The 21,874-nt window shown below is 29.5% G+C and overlaps 1 protein-coding gene across 1 annotated transcript in view; it reads left to right on the forward strand.

Annotated features, from left to right (window-relative positions):
- Positions 1-13,687: 13,687 nt before the first annotated feature.
- Positions 13,688-21,874, forward strand: part of LOC100165587 (leucine-rich repeat and fibronectin type III domain-containing protein 1-like protein) — a 50,422-nt gene continuing 42,235 nt past the window's right edge. Inside the window, exon 1 of the mRNA XM_001952011.5 lies at positions 13,688-14,230. The gene's annotated coding sequence lies outside the window, so the exon portion shown is untranslated. The remainder of the gene's footprint in view (positions 14,231-21,874) is intronic.

The following is a 21,874-nucleotide window of genomic DNA, read 5'->3' on the forward strand; positions in this document are numbered from 1 at the left end:
ATATATTATTATTTATTCCTCTGTTTTGATTTTAAATAATTCATCGTAAAAACAAACTTTCACATACCTATATGATGATGCGATTATTGAGTTTATCTGAAATGAGCCTCTTTTTTCAAAGTACAATATACGAGTATCATGTTGGAATTAGTGAGTTCTATAATACCTACTTTTATAATTGATGAATTTATTTTTTACAAATAATGAATATCTTTGTTCACCATTTTTTCCCTTAAACACAAGATTTGGCGAATATCCACTTAAGGCACACGTGCCATAGTTTCGCACCCCTTTGTATAGATTTAGTTCACTATACTACCTAAGTCCTATATAATATTATATTATACAGTATATTATGAGTAATTGGAAAGTCAGTTTCTCAAATTCGAAATATAATGCAGATATTCTATTCTAGAACATTTTTTAAATGTAATATATGACTAGATTATAGCCTTAAACTTCCTTTTACTTTAGAAAGTCTAAAAAACAGCTCAAAATATCTTTGAATTTTTTAAAAATATGAAAATAGCCATTTTGTAGTTATTTATTTATAATAATATATAGAAAAAGAAAAATTTGAAATCAGTAAAATTTTTAATAGATAAAAGCAACTTATATTTTCCTAAATACAGCATCACGGCATAATATTGTAAAATTGTATGGTTTTCCCACTTAAATAACTAATGATAATCCATAAGGTAAAATAAAGAACACTCTACTCGTTGAATTTGTATATAATATTTTTAATTTATTTTATAATATTGTTCAATAATCCCACCATGACGCCATGACCGGCTATGCACAACTGAACAATAGTCAGTTTTATATAGGCCCATGATCTGTGCAACGAAATTAGAGCTATAATTATTTTTATGTGTGAGATATTCCCAGCGACATGTTAATTTCGTCAATAATTAACTTCATTATTTTTTTAATCATAGCTCTAATTTTGTTACAAAAATCATGGTCCGTCTTTGACATATGCATATAGTAGTTCATCAGTTCATGGTGGATATATTTAACACTATTATAAAACAAATACAAAATATTACATACAATTACTGGAATGAGTACCTAAGTATAGTTCTTTATTACTTCTGGATAATGGATTAACATGAGTTATTAAAGCGAGAAAAATGAAAACCATACAATGTTACAATACTATGCTGTACTTTAAAATAACCCTATAAAGTAGCTACTTTCAAATTTTTAAAAAAGTTTTTTTTAATCAATAAAGGATTTTGAGCACTTTTCCAAATTTTTTATTTGGACCACGGTAAAATTAGTCAAATATTACAATGAAAAAACTGCTTTCGATCACATGCATTATATTTCAAATTACAGCTACCCACTGATTTTCAAATTAATATAACATAGGTAAATAAATAGGTATTATATATACCTTATTCCTACTTTTACTGTTTGGTGGATATTCATATTTTTCGTGGACTTATCTGTCTATCAGGATTTTTTTTCTTCAAAGTGAAGTGTCTAATAATTAATATAATAGTAATTCGTTCAATCTTCGTAGTACCCATATTATATTATAATTATACGTACCTACCATTTATTATGATACATTTAGTGTTCTTAGCAAGCGGTTTTGTGAATAGTCAAATCTATCATATATTATGATTATATTTAGCTGACCATTATGTTATTTTTCCCTAAACCCAATGGTAAGTGCTATTATACTAAAATTACGTCACTGCAGGCTTTTTAGATTAAATTCTGTGACGTTGTCGTAGTTAAAGAGGACAACCGAGTTGCAATAAAATAAACATATGATACAGCAATGACGCACCATTGTCGCGGAGTCGTGCCGATGTGGCCGCCACCGACATGACAATAAGTATAAGTTCACAACCTAAGTGGATTTTCACGGCGAAACACGACCAATAATCCTCACGACTTCAGGTTGCCTATAGCCATAACATTTATATTATAATGTCCGGAAGTAATGTCAACGTGGTTTTCCAACATTTGGGATATTATATAAAAGTAGATACTACAACTTAGCTATACAGTCTGATTCGTTTATCACTAAACCGTTATTTTACTAGGTGAATGTATATTATGCGATTTGAAAACATGTTTTTTTTACATAGGTATTTCAGTATTTCAAATCATTACAATATAAAATATTCGGAGAAAAATTTTTGTTTTTTTTCATTTTTACCATCAGATTCTATTCGTTTTGTTAAGAGGACTCGTGTGTGTTGTAATTTACTATTTTAAAATTATCATGACTTGCTTTAAAAATGAAATAGGTATAAAAAAAAACCTACATCATCGACTAGTTAATATTCTTACTTCTAAATTTGATTATATAGATCGATTCACTCTAAAATTCAATACAACAGAGTTAAATGAATTATCCAAAACGTACAATTTGCTATGTTATATATTTGTAAGATGAAGACAACGCAAGCGGGCATAGAATCATCATCTTAATATTGTATTAGGTTTTTACTTTTGTAAATCAATTTCGTCTAAGAGAATTTCGTTGTATAAAATCAATATCGAACTAGAAGAAAACATAAGTTAAAAACTGTAAGATTGGAATATTAATATAATACATTGTAGCTCTATAAAGCTAAACAAAATTAAATAAATAACAAATTAAAAATCACTAAAAACTAATTTAAAAGCAACATTAGATATTCAGGTATCTATTATCTTTGATTAATATAAATTATATTTTATTACCTAATATACTATTACAGGTTATACGTATAAAATATAGTTACTTAGTTTAAAATTCTGAAATATAAGATATAATATTATGTACCTGTTGAAGGTTTAAAAATAAAATATAAATTAACTCACGCATATTAGTGCAGTCAAAATTACATCAATCGTGTTAAAAGTATACAGCCAACAAACTATTTTATATTATTTAACTGCGTGTCTAAATAATATAAAATAGTTTGTAATCCAAGTATATCAGAGTTTTAATACGAGGATCGGTCCACAAGAAACTTTCCCATTATCCTGGTGGGCCAATCCACAGCTGCATAAAATCTATAGGCAACTATTTAAAATTTATAAAAAAAAATTGCAAACAAAAATACCAAAACATAGCTTAAAATCAAAATAAAATGTCTTGGAAGTTGTAGGTATATACATACATGCTATTATACCGAACTATGAATCTAAAGCTGGCATAGTGGTATACCTTCGTCCTTCATACAAAACTAAAAGGTTAAAAAATCAAATGCCTATATAATAACATCCGAACTCTATAGTTAAAAGCATTACATTTTATATGAGTGGAGTGGTGGAATGTCCTTATGTGTACGTCATGTATGTCTTGTAAGCATATAACTTGTTTAGAATTGTTAGAAGACAATTTACTTTTCATACTTAGTTATGTGTTTAGTTATAGTGAAATATTACTTATTATTGTTGTGTTGTTTGTTCACTTTTGTCGATCCATATTATAATCCTCATTCAACAGTATCCATCAAGTACTTATTAATTATTATACTTAACTAGATTTAAACCTTACAAATCATAATGATAATAAATGGTAATAAATATAATGTTTTTTTTTTTCATAAATGTTATGTTATGACGTTGTGTAAACGATTCAAATAATGTTAAAAAAATAAGATGTTTTCAAAAGAGTGGGGCAGTGAACCGGGTGATTATCGTATTTAAATATATAGGATAATCGCTCATTTCACTGCCTCACCCTATATATATTATTATAATTTATAATAGATTGCGAACACCATACAACGGTAATAGACTTAATCAAATGTCTTTCGGTGATCTCGTCAGTCAGTTGTTTTGTTTTTAACTACATATAGGTATATCTATTTGTTGTAATATAATATTCAAACCTTTTATGTACAATAATAGCATCTTTATGGGTGTACTCTCTGCGAAACCTTCACATAAATGTTATATTAATTATAATAGGACCTAACTGTTGCGTGACAATTTTTTTAGGGGAGACGCGGGGCCACCAACTGTCTTTTTATGACGATATTAAAAAAATTAAAACTAAACAGTATTACCATTGTTTATTTTTGAACAATTACCATGCACATGCATATGGTATTAGGAGAAAATATCCCGTGATACCATCAGATATATAATGGTTTTTTTTCATAAATGTCGTGTCGTGTAAACACCAAATTATGTAAAAAAAAAAATGTTTTCAAAAACACATTTTCCTATACCGATGAAATGACGTCTGTTTTGTGATAAATAAGAACTATACCTTGTAGCCCGTTGCCCGTAGGTATACCTATATTATAGTGGAACGATTTACACAACACGGCGAGAAGAGACGTAATCAGCAACCGTCTTTCGGCGATCTCGTCTGCTCGACGGTTTTTTTTTCTCTTTTGCATTTTTCTTATTTTTTATTTCAGTCCGACGACGGTGCGCATAATATAATATACAATAAAACAACACGACCCTGCTGCTACTAATACGTGTCCATCGGGAGGCGTGTGTGCGTTCCGGATTTTCCGTCTTCCACGATAAGTATTAAGTATACGCCTATTCGAACAAAGGATATAATGGCTATGCGATCGCGCTAATTTATTGAATATAGCGACCCGTAATATATAGGTACGCCTATTATATCGCTAAAGTACGCGCGTATATTATATTATATTGTACAATATATATAGGCGTGCGCCGACATTGTTTATAAGCGGTATCTATAGGTACATTCCGACAGTCACTGCATGCGTACATAATACTTATAAAAAAGAAACTATTCTCATAATAATATATATAGGTGCCTACTGTAATATAATATATTATAAAATCCTTTATGTGCAATTTAATGGCATCTTATTTATGACGGGATCACTCTCGGCGAAACCACACAAATTTCGTAGACGACGTTATAATAGGTATCTGTCAAGTGTCAATTTTTTAGGGGTCACGTGGGGGTCACTCTATCACCGGTAATTGTCTTTTTATGATGTTATTCAAAATTTTACAGAACCTTCATCGTTGCTCATTAGTCATTATTACACAATTATTATCGTGCATGCACACCGGCACATGGTATTAGGATAAAATATCCAACAGATTAAATATCCAGGGTTAAAACAACCAACGGATTAGACATGCACAGACAATTTTTTTTTTAAATCTGGAGAAGCGACTGTGCTGACCGCAGTAGTAGATTTCCAGTGTACCTTGTCATGACGTCATTGATAAGGTCATTGCTATGGATGTGGAAAATATTAATTTAAACGAAAAACCATACGAAAATGCATACGAAAACCAATTCTGAGCGGAAGCGACGAGTCAGCTTCTATACCTAAGTGTATTTTATAATTTATTTTTCTGTCGGTAATATTTTAAGTTGAATTAATTTTTCTAAAAACTTGCAAAAATTACACAACGATTATTGCCTATAAAAATCACATACAATTATTTTATTGTTATTAACTTGATAAGTCAATTTGCTAAATAGTTCATGGTGTAGGTGAATATAGCTTAAAATAAGGCTGAATATTTTGAAAAATAAATTATTGTACAGAAAATAAAAATAATCGTAGGTAATGGCAAAATATTTCAAGTCCCATTAATTTTTTTTTTTTTAATTCTACAAAATAACCAATATAGTTATTTTTCATTTAAATATTGAATTTTGATCAAAATTAGAACTTGAAAAAAATTGAGGATTAATATTTTAAAAAACTAAATTAAACATTTATAGGTAAACTCGTGTTAAAAACAATGAATTCCTTTAAAAAAAAAGCCTATTAGAAATATGTTTTTTTAGTGATGATTAAATAGTCTTTTGACACATTTTGAATTTTACATCATACTTAATAGACTTTAAAAAAATCTCTTATTCTAATAAATGTAAATTGTATTATTTATTAGGAGACAAATCTTGAATTAATATTCAACGTATACATACAAAATATGTTGGTATTTATTTGTGCTACTTTCGTGTCTAGTTCAAATACCTTTTGTCTACGTTTTTTTTCATCATTGATCCCTCTCTCCATAATCAGATTTATGGCACTGTTTGGAAGTATGCGTCAACCTGAAAATTGGATTTCACATATTTTTGACATCATTTCGGTATTAGAAAATTGTCAATTTACAAACAAAACGTCTGTGTATGGTGAATTACATATTATTTTTGATTGACAAAGGCATGCTATCATCAGTATTTTTGCTAACGATGTTTATTATATTATTTCATATACCACATGTACTGGAAACTTCGACTGTAAATGTAAATTATATAACAGTTGTAACTCAATAGGTAATATTTTATCGTATGATAAATAAAAATTAAATGAATTTTAATAAAAACATAATATATTGTGTGCATCACTCAATATTAATTTATAATACTGTTTAAACAATTTGTTTAACTTAAATTATTTTTTTCAACTGTGAAAAATATATCATATATAATATGCATAGTCCAAGACTCCCAGGTTGAGAATATTTTCCATTTGGTCTGGACCGTTCCATACATGCCGATCCCTAATATATACGATTTATTTATTTATAAACCGGTAAAAAAACCTTAAGAACAATTTTATTGAAAAAAGTAGTTATAACTTATAATTTATTATCACATGACAAAAAAATTTTACAATTACCTACATAAACAAACTAATATGCATTATAAAAATAATACATGCAAATTAACAAAATTTTAAATGTGGCAGTATAAGAATAAAAAATAATTACACATAATTGACATCAACAAAGCATAAATATACATAAATATTGTGTTTAAAAATATGTCGTGACATAAAAAAGAAATCAACGTGATTAACAATTTTGTTTGCTACAGAAAGAACTCTGGGAAAAAATGATGCGAAACTAAAATTATTATTATAACATGGGACGTAAAACAAATTTTTTGACCTGTACAAGGTTAAAGTATGATTATTAAAACTAAAACCAACCATTGAAAATAATTAAGATAAATTATTTATATTTCCATAATATAATCAAATAATATTCATCAACCCTGCGACTTTAGTTCTTTATTCATAAAAAGTCATCCCTAATATTGGATAATATTTTAAAATTATAGAGTTTCTGTTTAACTTGGGTACTAAAAACGTATTCTATAGGTACATTTCCAACTTATTTATATACAGATCATACATTAGGGGGTAACTAATAACTATTGAGCCAAATTCTAGGTAACAAGTCAGAAGTATAATATTTCCAAAGAGTTTTTTTAACATTTCTAGTGTTTCTATAAATTAATACCTAATGTTTTTAAAGCTCTATCAATTTTTTGTAAACGTATTCATGAGTAATGAGAAAAACATATTGTTTTCAAGAAAAATCCCTATATGTCTAGTAAATTTATCCTTCTATAATAGCTATGGTCTCCAAACTTTTTTTTAGTATTATAAATCGTAGCAGTCTTTGGAATGTTGTTTGTTTGCAAAAATAGTTAGTTACTTTAGTTCTTTATAGGATCGGGAAACACAAATACGTGAATACGCAAATATCACGGCACACCCTTTGGGAAACACTGTAGCTATATATTTTTAGTTCTCGACTTCTCGTTATATAAAATAATAAACATAATAGTTTTTTTTTCTTCTTAAAAATGTAAAAATATGCAAAGTGTACCTCGCGAAGTATTCGTATCATTGTATATTTTATCTCTGCTATATAGCTGGTACATATTGATACCTACCCATGTCATACCACCTGCAGTTAACTGCCATACAGTGCAACAATCTCTGCAGTATAAAACCCCGGTCGTGGGCACTTTCAAAACGCTCTCCGCAGTTTCCGATGATAATTATATTATTATAATTTAACACTATATTATTATAATACTTCTGTATCACGATGCTTTAACCTCGTAACTACCTATGATAATAATATTCGATACATATTACTATATTATACTGTTGCAGGTTTGCGTCGCGATCGGTATCACAATGATAGTCGTATTATCGTCTATCTGAGCACGCGGTCAAAAAACTCGAGCTGGTGAAGATGACAGGCGTGTCGGGCGTTTCTCCCACAGACGGTGCGCCGGCCAAAATCCATCGTCAGACGTATACAATAATATATTATATGCTCCTATAATACACATTATTATATACCGCAGGCCATTCCCGCGTTACGTATAACATAATATATATTATATATAGGAGCAGAATAATAATAATACGACGGCTGTGTGTGTGCCTATATGTACATATTATTATAGCTTCATATAATAAAATATATAATGGTGGGTAATCAGTATCCGCTCCTTGCTGCAGCTCCTAATGGCTAGACCGCTATTGTCTTTTGTACAAAAAAGTAGGTATACATTATTATAGCGTCGAGTCATCGGATCGCGTTTATTTATCGTATGTATATACTGGCGTATATTATATTATAAATAAAAAAATATATCTATAAATCGTGCATGGGACGGCTGCTTACGTCTTGTACCTATATAGCAGTAGCCGATAACATAAAATATACGCGTGACCGCTACAAATAATGTATAAAAACATTTATTTTCCTAGATCGGATGATTTCGATATTGCGTGATGACTTCGGCTGCAGGTTATTATAATATTGCATCTCGGGAAATAGTTCCCTCCGTATACCTATCTACACTATTGTTTATGATATCAATTATATTATTTACTATACTGAGTTAAAACAATTATAGATTTGTTCTTAAAATATTTTATGCGGATTACAATTAATACTGAATAGGTGTTGGTAATATTATTTACTATACATTAAAGGCTTAGGAACTTCTAAAAAATATACAAATATGCATACTATGAAAAAAATATCAAATACCCTATACCCTTAAATAGTCTATACCTATTTAAAAGCAGAAATACGCATTATTCTTTCTGCCTACCAATAAAATTGTTCATAAAATATTAATTTTGTGAATTTGCTCAGTCCTGATTTTATTTATTTATTATTAAAATGAACCCAATAAAAATGTTGCATAGTTATGTTAAGGCTAAAATACACAACGCTATAAGTTATAAAAACATCAATGCATCAACATACATTTCATAAAAGGCGACTGGTTTAGTCCCCCAGTTTAAGAATGCCAGATTTTGACTAACAACTAACCAACAGATGGCAATTTTTTTTATTTAATTCTTTTGTTGAAGTCTCAATAATATAGAAAGATTCACCTGCTTGAGTTTTTGGTAATAATACATTTCTGGTTCAATGAAACACAATCGTTTATTGTAGTAGGTACCTATAGTGCGTTTTTAAATATATTATATATTTGGTATTGTAGGTAAGTACATCTTACAAGTAGTTAAATACTAATGAATACTGTATTCTACTTAAATTAAATATAGTTACTTGATTGTATAATGAATTGTTTATGAAACAATTGAGTCAAAAGTACAACGCGTCTTACTGGTAAAGTGGTATTTAATTTAACTAAATTTTATGGCTGTTCAATTATATGCATCAATTTTAGTTAATTATTCAAAATATATTATATGATAAATATAGAATTAACAATTTTAATAAATCTATATGTATTTAATTATCATAAATCAATTTAAAACTATTAGCTCTTAACTTTATTTAATTAAATAATAATTTTTTTGTCTACTGCTACGCTAATAATAGTCAATGTTTTGGGCGTTTAAGTCTCTGAACTAGTTTCTATTGTTATTCTAAGTATAATGTATTCAGATTTAAAATAATTACTATTTAATATACATAAATCACTAAGTTTATGAAAATTATGATTAAAAAATAATTCTATATGTATTATTATTATAAAATTATATTGTGAATAGGTATTAAGCATTCAACATAGTTTACCTGCAGATAAAATAATATAGTCTACAAGTATGTAAATAAATATCAATTAATACGTTTACCTAAAACTGATAATTATTTTTAATTTGTATAGTACACTGACTTAAATTAAAAAATACATATAGGTATACAGGGTGATTCACCAAGCATGCTCACCCCCTATTTTCTTTAATAATGCAGTTATTCAAAGTCTGATTTTTATAATTTTGAAATATACGTTAAGATCGTATTTTCATATTCTTGAGATTTTTTTATACTTCTTAAAGAGTGTCTTGTGGATATACACAATTCTGTTTGTCAAATGAGAAACACCTTTTCAACAGTAAATTATGCAGAGAATAATTTTTCTGAAATTGTTGACGTATCAGAACCAAACTTCGCACGGGTAGTTTTTGAGTTATTCAACTTTATGTTTTAATGATAAAAGGTCCATGGCAATGGACTTATAAGTATGGGGGCTATGGTGATTAGAAAATTGTAGCATTTAATATAAATAATTTTTAAAATTGGTCCAAGTATAATAAAAACTAGATCCAGTTTTAGGTCTATTTTATATTTATGTAAAACCATTTTTAAAGACTATTATCCTTAGTACATACGTTACTTACCAAAAAACTACTCATTCGAATTTTGAATTAGGTACCTACATCAACATTTTCAAAATAAATATCCACTTAATAATTTACACTAAAAAGGGGGTTCTCATTTGAAAAACAGAAGTTTGTATCGCCACAGGACATTCATTAAATAGGTAGTAAAAAAAAATCAAGAATTTGAAAATATAATCTATGAGTATATTAAAAAAAAATCAGAATTTGAATAAATTCATTATTAGAGGAAAAAATTTGGGTGAGCATGCTTGGTGAATTACCCTGTATATTATATTATCACCCAATTATTGTTATAATAGATAAATAATTATTTGTTTGAAGTATGTGTATGTTTTTTACGTTTAGTATAAACTAGCTACTAGGTATACTAAGGTATATTCTATGCCCAATGGTGTTATTGTTTACCTTTATATGTAGGTACAAGTTACATGTTATAACGTGTTTTATATTTTATTTTAATTATATAAGTGATTGCAGTTTTACCATAACGCTTTATTGCCGAAGTTCGCATATGTATCTTTTACAGAATCGTCATAGTTGCATATTGAGTTCAAGAAGATACATACATTTTCAGACAATAAAACTATATACCTACTTAATTTTATAACACTCGAATAACATTACACAATTATCATGCCTAATTATTCTACGCACGCTTGAATTAAAATTCATCTTGACCCACATTATATATTAGATCTATAAAGAACCTGCAAGAAAGAAACGTTTGAATATTTTATATAAAAATTGCAGAGCACAACAATGATAATATTCCTGGAAAAAAAATGTACATAATTGTAACGTTGTAACTTTCAGTAGGTACTATAATATAACATACACAACAATATAAACGTCTATATATAACATTATTATTGGTTTTAAAAACTATATTAGTTATAAATTCAATACGTATAGGTACCAACTTTATTATAGAGGTATACGAGCGATAATATGCAAGCCTTTTGATCTTAACTGTATACATAATATAGTATAATATTTAATTTTTTTTATTTACTCGACACAAACGCAACGATGGTACCTTCCTATATTATTGTAATTATTATCCGAATAGTGTAGACACATCGGTTTCGGTAAACCTCCTGCAGCAGTGTCTATATAATAATAATATAATAACTATGCCTAACACAATCCATTGGATGCAATGATCCGATCAATGTAATATTGTAATATGAACAAGACGCAAGTCAACCGTCGTCGATATATTTTGTTTTAAAAGCGAGATTAACCACAACGCAAAACAAACAAACTAAACGCGAAAACCTCTACCGGTCGATGAAAACGTAAAACGACGTTATTCTCGTCACGTCCGTTCTTTTCCATCATCGTTTACCGTTCTGGTCGCTAAATATTTATGCTCTCCGCTGTGAACACAACTCGAATACTAAACAATAATAATATTATGCTACCGCGGTACGCCCATTAATTATATATTGTGCATAGTTATAGGCGATGTAGGTGTGTAGCTGGTACCTGCCATAATTATTATTAAGGTGTGAAGTTTGCACCAAATTCGATCCAAGATTATAAAAAAAATGTCTGCACGCGGGTGTAATTTGTCCGAGAATTATTATCAAGTTTAAACTGTAATTTATATAAGTAACAATAAATATGTGCATCGATGTTAGGTATAATTAATATTATAAATTGATTAAGCTATTAAACGTGTCTTATCGAGACTTTATGTTTTCAAGACTTTTAATACTCACACTGCGGATTAGCTCTCTACGAACTGCTCATCGCCAAACGGAAAAATAACAAACTCTGCAATCGCCTACCTATTATACTATAGAAGCGTTTATTAGAATTCGGACCACTGCAGTAATACAGTATAATACAATAATTAAACATAGCCAGATACTGATCAGTACTTTTAGTACTGACTAAAAGTACCTTGTACCTCCTACACACCTATAATAATTAATGTAAAAAATTGCGAAATTGTGTTTTTATGTTTTTGTGGTCGGTCGCAGAAAAACAATTTTCTGTTACGTCGAAAAATATAATAATAATATAATATTATTTTATTATAATTCGTTATGTGCGTGTATACCGTGTGTGTGTGTGTGTGTGATGCGTATTATTATATACAAATACTTACGGCGGGCACAGATATTTACACCGCGCGCACGCATCCATACCAGTACGTATATCGGGCTGAACTCGCAGCACAAAACCCGAAGTGCATTGACCACCACTATGATATTATTATATTGTGTACTCTGCGGGTACATATTATTATTATAACTATTATTATTATTATTATATATGCTTGTGTTATAGGTACCTGCTGCATGTATATACTGCGCGACTGTTCTCTCCGCGGGGCAAACGCATCGGACACACACAAGTGTATTATACAGGGCGATTCTCCGAGTACGCTCAACCCCCATGTAGTCTACGACCTTTCATAATGATTTAATTTTCGAACTGATTTTTGGAATTTTTATATATACTCAAAGACCATTTTTTCAAATGCTTGAGTTTTTTTGTAAAGCAGTATTATGCAAACGACACAAATTTCTGTTTTTCAAATAATGAGAACCCCCCTTTACCATAAATTGTTTAGTGGATCATTTATTTAAACGTTTTGATGTAAGTACCTAACTCAAAAGCCAAACGATTAGTTTCTCAGTTATTAAAATGTTTCTACTATAGGTATAAGTAATATTTTAATAGTCCTTAAAAATGGTTTTGCAAAATACAAAATATATTATGTAGGTAAATTTGGGTATCGTATTTATTATACTTGGATCATTTTTTCAAATTATAAATTGTAATAGATCACTATTATATAAATTACCATAGAGTCCATAGTGTCTCCCCATATCTTCTAAATACATTATAAAGGAACTATTATCCTTAGTACTACACATAGTTAAATAATTCAAAAACCTATTAGTTCGGATTATGATTCTGATACGTCAACATTTTCAAAAAATGTATTCACTAATATCAAAGTGGTGTTCTAGTTTGAAAACTGAAGTTTGTATCACCATGGGACACTTCTTTATGTAAAAAATCGCAGAAAACTCTGTCTATTTAGGTATACCTATTTAAAAATGTAAAATAAAAAGTTTTCGAATAACTATATTATACATTGTTAAATGACAAAAAAAGGGGGTGAGCATACTCGGCGAATCACGCTGTATACAACAGTGTGGTAGGCTGCTGCAGGTAAAATATATAATGTATATACACTTGTCGACTGCCGGCCGTCTCCCCGCCAAGAACGAGAACGAGAATATAATAACAATATAATGCCGACAGAAGTAGCAGGCCGGCCGCCGCCGCAGTCGTCAGTATCTAACCGTCTTTCCGCGAGACCGGCGACCTGTGCACCGACGAACCACTTGTTATCGGGTACCTACCACACGCACGATACCTGCCTAAGTCGATTGTCTCAGCATCGCCTACTCAATTGCCGGACCACCGATATCGCCGTCGAGCACAGTGAACTTTGAGTTAATTTTTTTTCTTCTCCGCGAGACCCCTTCGTCGTCGTCATCTCAGACGCAGTTTCCTGCACCGGAGCACATGCCGCACGCGGACACCCGACGGTGACCAAAGCATCACAACCGTATACAATATTATATTATATTACACGATATTATCACATCAAGGAATTCGCAGGCACTCGATTTCTCAAGTATTGACAATAGTTAACCACCTGCCTGCCTGCCTGCCTGTCAACGGCGTCCGTACGAGTTTTACCGGTTCAACGTCCGACCGGATACAACCCCCGAACGGCATGGTTTCCCGACACATGTTTGGCGAAAATGACTAAATCGTGTCCATCGTCCGCCGCGTATTCAAATGTGAGTTTTTTCTTTCGTTTTCATTCTACCACACGCTCGACATTTGGTTGACTTTGCGGGTGTTTATTATATTTTAATGACGTTTATTTCATAACGGGCGTAATGATGATGAATGATAACATAGTTATGTGCTTGCACGTCGTGGTTCTGTACGAAAGTAGCATAATATCACGTCGAATATTAAATACCTGTAGCGTTATATCACTATACAATATTCACACTGAAAATATCAGGGGTGCGCTTAAGGAATTTGGGTGCATCCTGAATCCTAGAGCTAGATCAACTCAGCTATACCACCTCATATCGTAACACCCATAGTCACCAGAGTATTATATTAAGTGGTAAAAGACACATGGTCACCCATCCATTCCACCCCTTCAGTGGAATTTGTAATAAAAGTACCTGTTATTACTAATAACTGAATAAAATTCAATCATAGTTATTATCATTCGTTGCTTTATTGAAAATTAAAATTGTACGTTGTACTCTGCAGATAATGGCTAACAAACCCACTAATTTATTGGTGAAGCACTGCACCATAAATTGTATACTCAAAAATCTCAAACCACCCTCTGCCTAGATATCATAATATTATTGTCTCAATCAATTCGTTTTTAGTTTGTCGTAATAATATAATATACGTACATACTCCTTGAATTATAAATATGTGTACATGCATGATGATTCTCTTGACAGCAATCACTCATTATTTAAAATACCTAGTACCCATTGGCTTTTTAGAAAATGTAATTTGCATGCAATTCTAACAAGTAATCATTAATATTTCTTTAATTTTTTTTTTCATTTACATTATGTTTGATGGTTGATCTATATTATAAATCAACTCTAGCATTTTAAATCACAACATTCATTTTTAATTTTATGCAGTTTGAATAAGTCTAGATTTATCTAAAGATGTTTATGTTTAATATAAAGGTTATACGAATATTAAAGCATTAGTTTTATTTATAGGTAAGGATTTGGATGAGCCTGTTCCTTGCGAATTTTACTCATTGCTCCTATAGTTAGAACACTCTTAATTGATGATTTGCACCGATGGACCTGTGTACAATAAAATTGAACAATAGATCATTTTGAAATGATATATTATCATTTATTATGGTTTCCATTATAATTGACGATTTTAATAGGTTTCGTTCATATTCGAAACTATTATATTATTATTTATTATATTGATAGATGTATTCTAGATACGGTCACAAACACAATATTATTATGGTATCGTTGCCTTGATTATTATATTTTGCCATAGGTTCTAAAACTGTGTAACCAAATCTATAAGCTCGGTACGAGTTTATGATCTTTTATACTTAGCTAAATAACAATATAACATTGTTGGAATATGAACTATATGTAGTCCAACAATTGTTTACTATTGATTATACATAACTTGAACATTTTTATTATACTTAAGGTTAGTTAGCTGCGCAGGTTTCAGCTACCCAGCTATTTACATTTAAAGTAGGTAACCTAATTTTTAATTATTCGGTTATTTCCATTTATTGGAAGACTAGAAATGGTGTATTATGTTTTTCTCACATAATCATATAAACCTAAATATATATTTTTTTTGCTTCCCAAATGACAAATCAGTTTTGTTCTTTCAGATAGATACCAAGTACTGAAGTATTTTATTCATATTGTATACTACTATACTATATTATAATATGGATCTATTGAACACATTTCAATTAAACTATTTAAATTACCCAATTTAATCATATTAATTAAAATAAAATATACATTATCATTATAAATATCTAAGTAAATATACCTACTTATATTCGACAAATAATATATATAATATATATATATATATATATATTATATATTATGTATATTATGTATTTAAATGATGGACACTAATTTTAAAAAATTCGAAACTGTTTATTATTATTTAAAAAAGAGCAATGACAAAACAGAAGGTCATTTTAGGTTAAAATTCTTACTAAAAGGTCAAACGTAGTAACACGAAGCCGCTTACAATAATAATTAATGTAATTTTATAATTCCTGGGAAACAACTGTTCTCATGGTTTCTTGGAAAATGGATGTCTTTGGTTTGAAAACAGAGGTAGGTACCTTCCTAATTCGAGTCATGCATATTTGTTAATGCAATATTATTATAATTTTTCAGTGTTAAATGAGAATTGGATTTTTTTTAATAATTAGGTTCCTATGTTTACTATTTACGGTATAGTTAATAATTTAGGAATTATTAGAATATAATAAGCACATATACTATGAGAATGTGGATACCTATTAATTTTTAAACAAAATATTAAATCCACGTCAGTCACCTTGTCGTAAATTTAATGATAAACACATTGTTTTGTATGGAGATATTATTTCGTAACCTGTTAATTTAAATTTCATATTACCCACAAAAACTAGAGATTATAATAATATTTTAATAGTGTTGTGTAACTGTTTTTCAAAACTTTTGCAACAAATCGTTTCAAGATTTGAAAATATAATAATAATACAGTCCCAAAAATACAAATTTAAGTATGCGTTGGTAGCTTTTTAATTTTAAAAGTACATACACAAACATATTTAGGCATAATTAATTAATCATAGATGCATAGTTAATATAACGATTATACCCAATAACAAATTAGTTATAGGTAAATGCATTGTCTTACTATAGACCAAATTATAATAAATATATTTTATGATGCAATAATTACACGTGTATGTAATTATTCGTAATTATTCGTACCTATGTATTCATAATTTTGGAGATTTCTTGTGGGCCTAACGTTTTTTTCTGTTGTACCCACCAACCGAATTGGAAAAAAATACATGTTATAAAATCGTCCGATTGCGATACACGTAGGTAAAATATGGCTGTATGAGTCCTTCTTACATACTGTCTGATAGGGAAATAATAACATGGAAAACCATATACACACATAATGATAATAGTTAATAATATAATATAAAATAAAATAGTATCTAATGAAAGTTTACAGATACCGTACGATATATATTATTATATCGTTTGCTATAATTACAAAATATAAAATAAATACATTTGTATATAAGTCATGTGTCCTGTATAGGTTATTCACTGGCTGACGGAATAATGTTACGTATTGAATGACAGTTACCGTTATGTAATAGATACATGTACATATATATATATTATATATATACCTACAATTCTGTCTCCGGGAACGATATTTGGATTAACTAGTTTATAGTCGTTTAGACACACTTTTTTGAGATTATACGAGATGAAAGTGTTCTGTGTCTGTGAAATATTGTGTGCATTGTTGAATAAGGTATTATAGGTATAGGTACACTACCATGATAAATTAATTAGCTACTGTAAAATATATACCCAATATATATCGCATAATATACACGTGTATAAATGTGTATTTCTATGTTTATATTGGCTATGACGTATAATATTATGATGGATTAGTCGTTATTTAACGACGGACAAAAAAAAAATAATAGGCAAAAATGAATATTACATATTGTTTACTTATAATAGAAATGTAGGCAAATAGAAAATGAAACAACTTGTTAAATGTCGGTATGCATAATACGTTATAATATAATATTCCTCTAATGATATCTTATTGTCTAATTACTCTAATTGTACTAAATACTAATGTTAGTACTAAATGTCTAAAAACCTGTAAACATTATATAGGTGCATAAACACACCGCATTACACATAATACATAAAACTGTATAGCCGTTTGTTTAGTCGGCAGATTAATATTAGGAAACTACATATTAGGTTAGGTACCGTATGATAAGTACCTACCTATATCGTGTACACAATAATATCTACCTGTCTACGATCAGGGATGGGCATTAATAAAATATTTTTAAAAAAAGTATCTAGATACAAGATACAATCAACGGTTTTGAAAAAATACTATTTTGTATTTACCTACCTATACCTATACTTTTATATTTTTGTTTAGTGTTTTTACTCTTAATATACAATATACTGTATCTAATATTGGTACGAGATACATTTTTAAAAATAATTATTATAGTTAGCTGCAAAATGTAAATCACTTCAATTTTATTTACTTGACTTGGGGGAAAAACTGAGCTCCTCTATAAGGTCTGTGGGCTTCAGAACCTATTCCCACTGCTGCCAAAATCTAGGCTTATCTACACCTAAATGGCTACACATACAATTAACAAATGTTAAAAAATACGATAGATATAAATAATATGTAGCATATGCCCATCCCTGACTACAATAAATTATTATGATATTAATATTATTATATTATTGTGTTTCGTACCGAACATTTCAATATTCATATCGGTGACTTAAACGCCCGTGTATTTGATATTAACGTCATGCGCGTTAAATATTTTAGTTTGGCGACAGTAGGAGGTTCATATATAAATAGTTACAATACAAATGCGAAGATATTTGTATTGTAATATGTATAGGTCATTTTCAGGTATTTAATAAATTATAATATCTACGATCAAAACAATTTAAAAAAAATATTTTTTTTTAATCGATCGCGTAACTATTAGATGAGCATATGCGTAAGAATTATACGAATCCTCCGAATATGGTTTACCTACAATAATTGTAGATAGATACCGCTACATGACGACGACGACATTTTATAGAAACAAATATAAAACAAATCTAGTATTTGTTGTTTCTCTGTGAATAAATTACCTACTATACAAAAATAATATGTTAACGTCTTCATTTAGAATATATAAGTAAAAAAAAACGAACCGGTATTTTTGATGTATCAATATAATATGTATTTCACATATACACGGAACACATCAAGATACTATTACACAAGACCTGTATAATAATACTCACATGTGTAAAACTTATTTTAAAACATATTTCACGCGACGTACACCAATAATTATACTAATACTAGTTGAAAAATCAATTTTCTTTAAAATATTGTTCTAGTGCTGTAGAAATAAATATTTTTAAATCTACTTGTGGCTAAGGAGGGGGGGGGAGTTGAAATATTCCGTCACAATTTATTTTCGAACATGTTGTATTCAAATCGGATGGTTAATACTTAATATAACTATAGTTATAGTATATATATATAATATATATATATACTATAATTTACCAACCTATATCTACACCGCTTTGTTTTAAAGGAATTTTGTTTACGCAGATCAAAAAAACAACCATCATAAAGAAAATTAACTAATTAATATAATATAATATATCATATCATCAATTTATATACAGTTTTACAAAAATAAATACATTATATTATTACCTCCCACCACCAAATATTTGATCGCATCAGAATAGTGCATTACATAGCATCTATTTCTATTATTCGGGTAGATATAGAAACAGGCCTGAAGGCCTTTTAGTATAATTTATTTATAATGGTGTTATAGCTATTTATACGACTTGCCTCAAGTCTCAACGCATTTGTCCTGGAAGTCAATAACTTTGTTTCTGATCATTTTTGAAATACATAATATGATTATTTTGAAAAAATTATCACTGTCCATGCAATTTCGTTGTACGTGTAACAATTAACAGTAATTGTTTGGCTTACTTAAACACTAAATAAAACCATTAATAAGGTAGGTTTGTTTCCTTGGTTCTTAAGAGTCTCAATTTTCAATTAAATTTATACCTGTATAGAGATAATTCATGTCAATATTTTGAAAGCCAAATTACTAATTTGCACAATGCGTTCCACAAATAGTTGGACGAATTTCAAGACTTATGCACTTGGGACGTGACGTATTACCATTGCGATAGTTTTAATAAAGACGAGTGTCATTGACAAAATATTTGGGTGGTGCCAAACTGTCAACTGCCAACTTTCAAGAAATATATGACGCATAACTGTACAAGACTTTTCAATATTCGATATATTCAATATTAATTGCAAATAGTTTACCGAAAAGATCCTGCACCCTCGTGGTAGACGGGTGTAATAAATTAGTATTATTAAACTTATAATAGGCTTTTACCGATTTTTAATTTCAAAGTAAGTTATATAATTGTAAAATATTACATTTTTAAAATTATAATAACTCGCTTTGCAACTACAAAAAAATATAAAACCAATCATGAGTTGCCCTAGATAATATTGTTCTTATACCTTTTTTAGTTCCATAACAGCTTTTACTGTTAAATTTACACAAATAATCTGAAGATATTATTTTGTTATAAATTATAATATATTCTCCGTTTCGTAAGCCGCGTAAAATATATATTATGCGGAATGGGCGTTATCTTTAAGTACTTTACGTCACTGGTTGTTTAAACCCTTATATTAAATTTTATCAAAGAAACAACAATTTTCTTGCGGTGATTGTATAGAATATCATTAGGATCGCCACACTGTTTTTTTTAACTTCTAAAACGCGTTTTGACCATTTGTCTAAAACTATCGTATTCGTTTATAGATATACGATATACCTACAATAAATTGAGTTAAAATAAAATAGAGGTGTGTCTAACCATTCGAAAGTCAAACCTAGTTTTAAATAAACCGAACTGAACCGAAATCGAACAAAAAATTTTTAATTCTATAGTTTTTGATCCTAACTCCAAAAGAAATCAACGTTTTGAATAATAAAAGTTTCCGGTGTTTATTTTCAATATGTAGTAATTTTGTCTATTGTCGTCTATGTTATCGACGAAAAATACATTATTTCGGTTTGACGTAAAAGTAAGTTTGGTTTGACATACTTTAATTCAAAAGCTCGATTCAGTTTCAGTTCGATATTAAACGAAATGTTTGGTTGTTTGGCATACAGCTTCGGTTCGAAATACGATTACAAAATATTAAATTTTTTTTCTTACTTTACCGATAAGAACTCGGAATGACTGCAGGATATACGCGCGAGCCGTTTTTAAGTGGTCGTAGCATAAAACGTATTCGAGAGATGATCAGTTTTTCAATAAGCTTTTAGTCCCGACGTCGTGTAGACGATTGTTTTTTAACACCGGCGCCACTGGACCTATAGCTGTATACCTATATGTTATACACTTAACGCGCCGGGCGAGTGGCGATGGTGTTGGATACTTATACGCTGTAGCTGTATAATATAATAAATGTATTATTGTGTCTACAAACCGATATTATATACTTACGATTTTACATTCCTATAGTCCCCGCCGACGGGCACGCCCAATATTCGCGTGAGAACACAATCCGATTTATTTTATCGTTACCCGCAGAAACGAATATTATATTATATATTTTTTATTGTTCATTTGTACGCGTCGGTTGCCGATACGGGGTGCGTCGGCGTCGGCGAATCTACAGTCTTTAATATAACATATGTGTGTGTGTGTGTGTGTGTGTGTCAGTTGGTTTTGGCGCCGACGGCAATTTGAACGCGTTACGGACGAGCGCCGCTGACCAAAACCCACCCATGGTTGCAGGACTTTTCTCGAACGTGTACGTAAAATATTACGCACAGTACAATATAATATTTTTTTATAATATGTAACAAGTACTAGCTTATCCTGTACAGTGTTGCCGTGAAGTAGGCATTTTTAAACTCCGTTAAAATATTATGTAAGCTGCATGTGTTTTGACCACCTTTATAAAATATACAAGTCCAAAATTATCACAAACCCTTGCGTAAGCACTATAAGCCCCTCTTTAAA

The sequence above is a fragment of the Acyrthosiphon pisum genome, chromosome X, assembly GCF_005508785.2.
Source record: "Acyrthosiphon pisum isolate AL4f chromosome X, pea_aphid_22Mar2018_4r6ur, whole genome shotgun sequence".
Lineage (NCBI taxonomy): Eukaryota > Metazoa > Arthropoda > Insecta > Hemiptera > Aphididae > Acyrthosiphon > Acyrthosiphon pisum.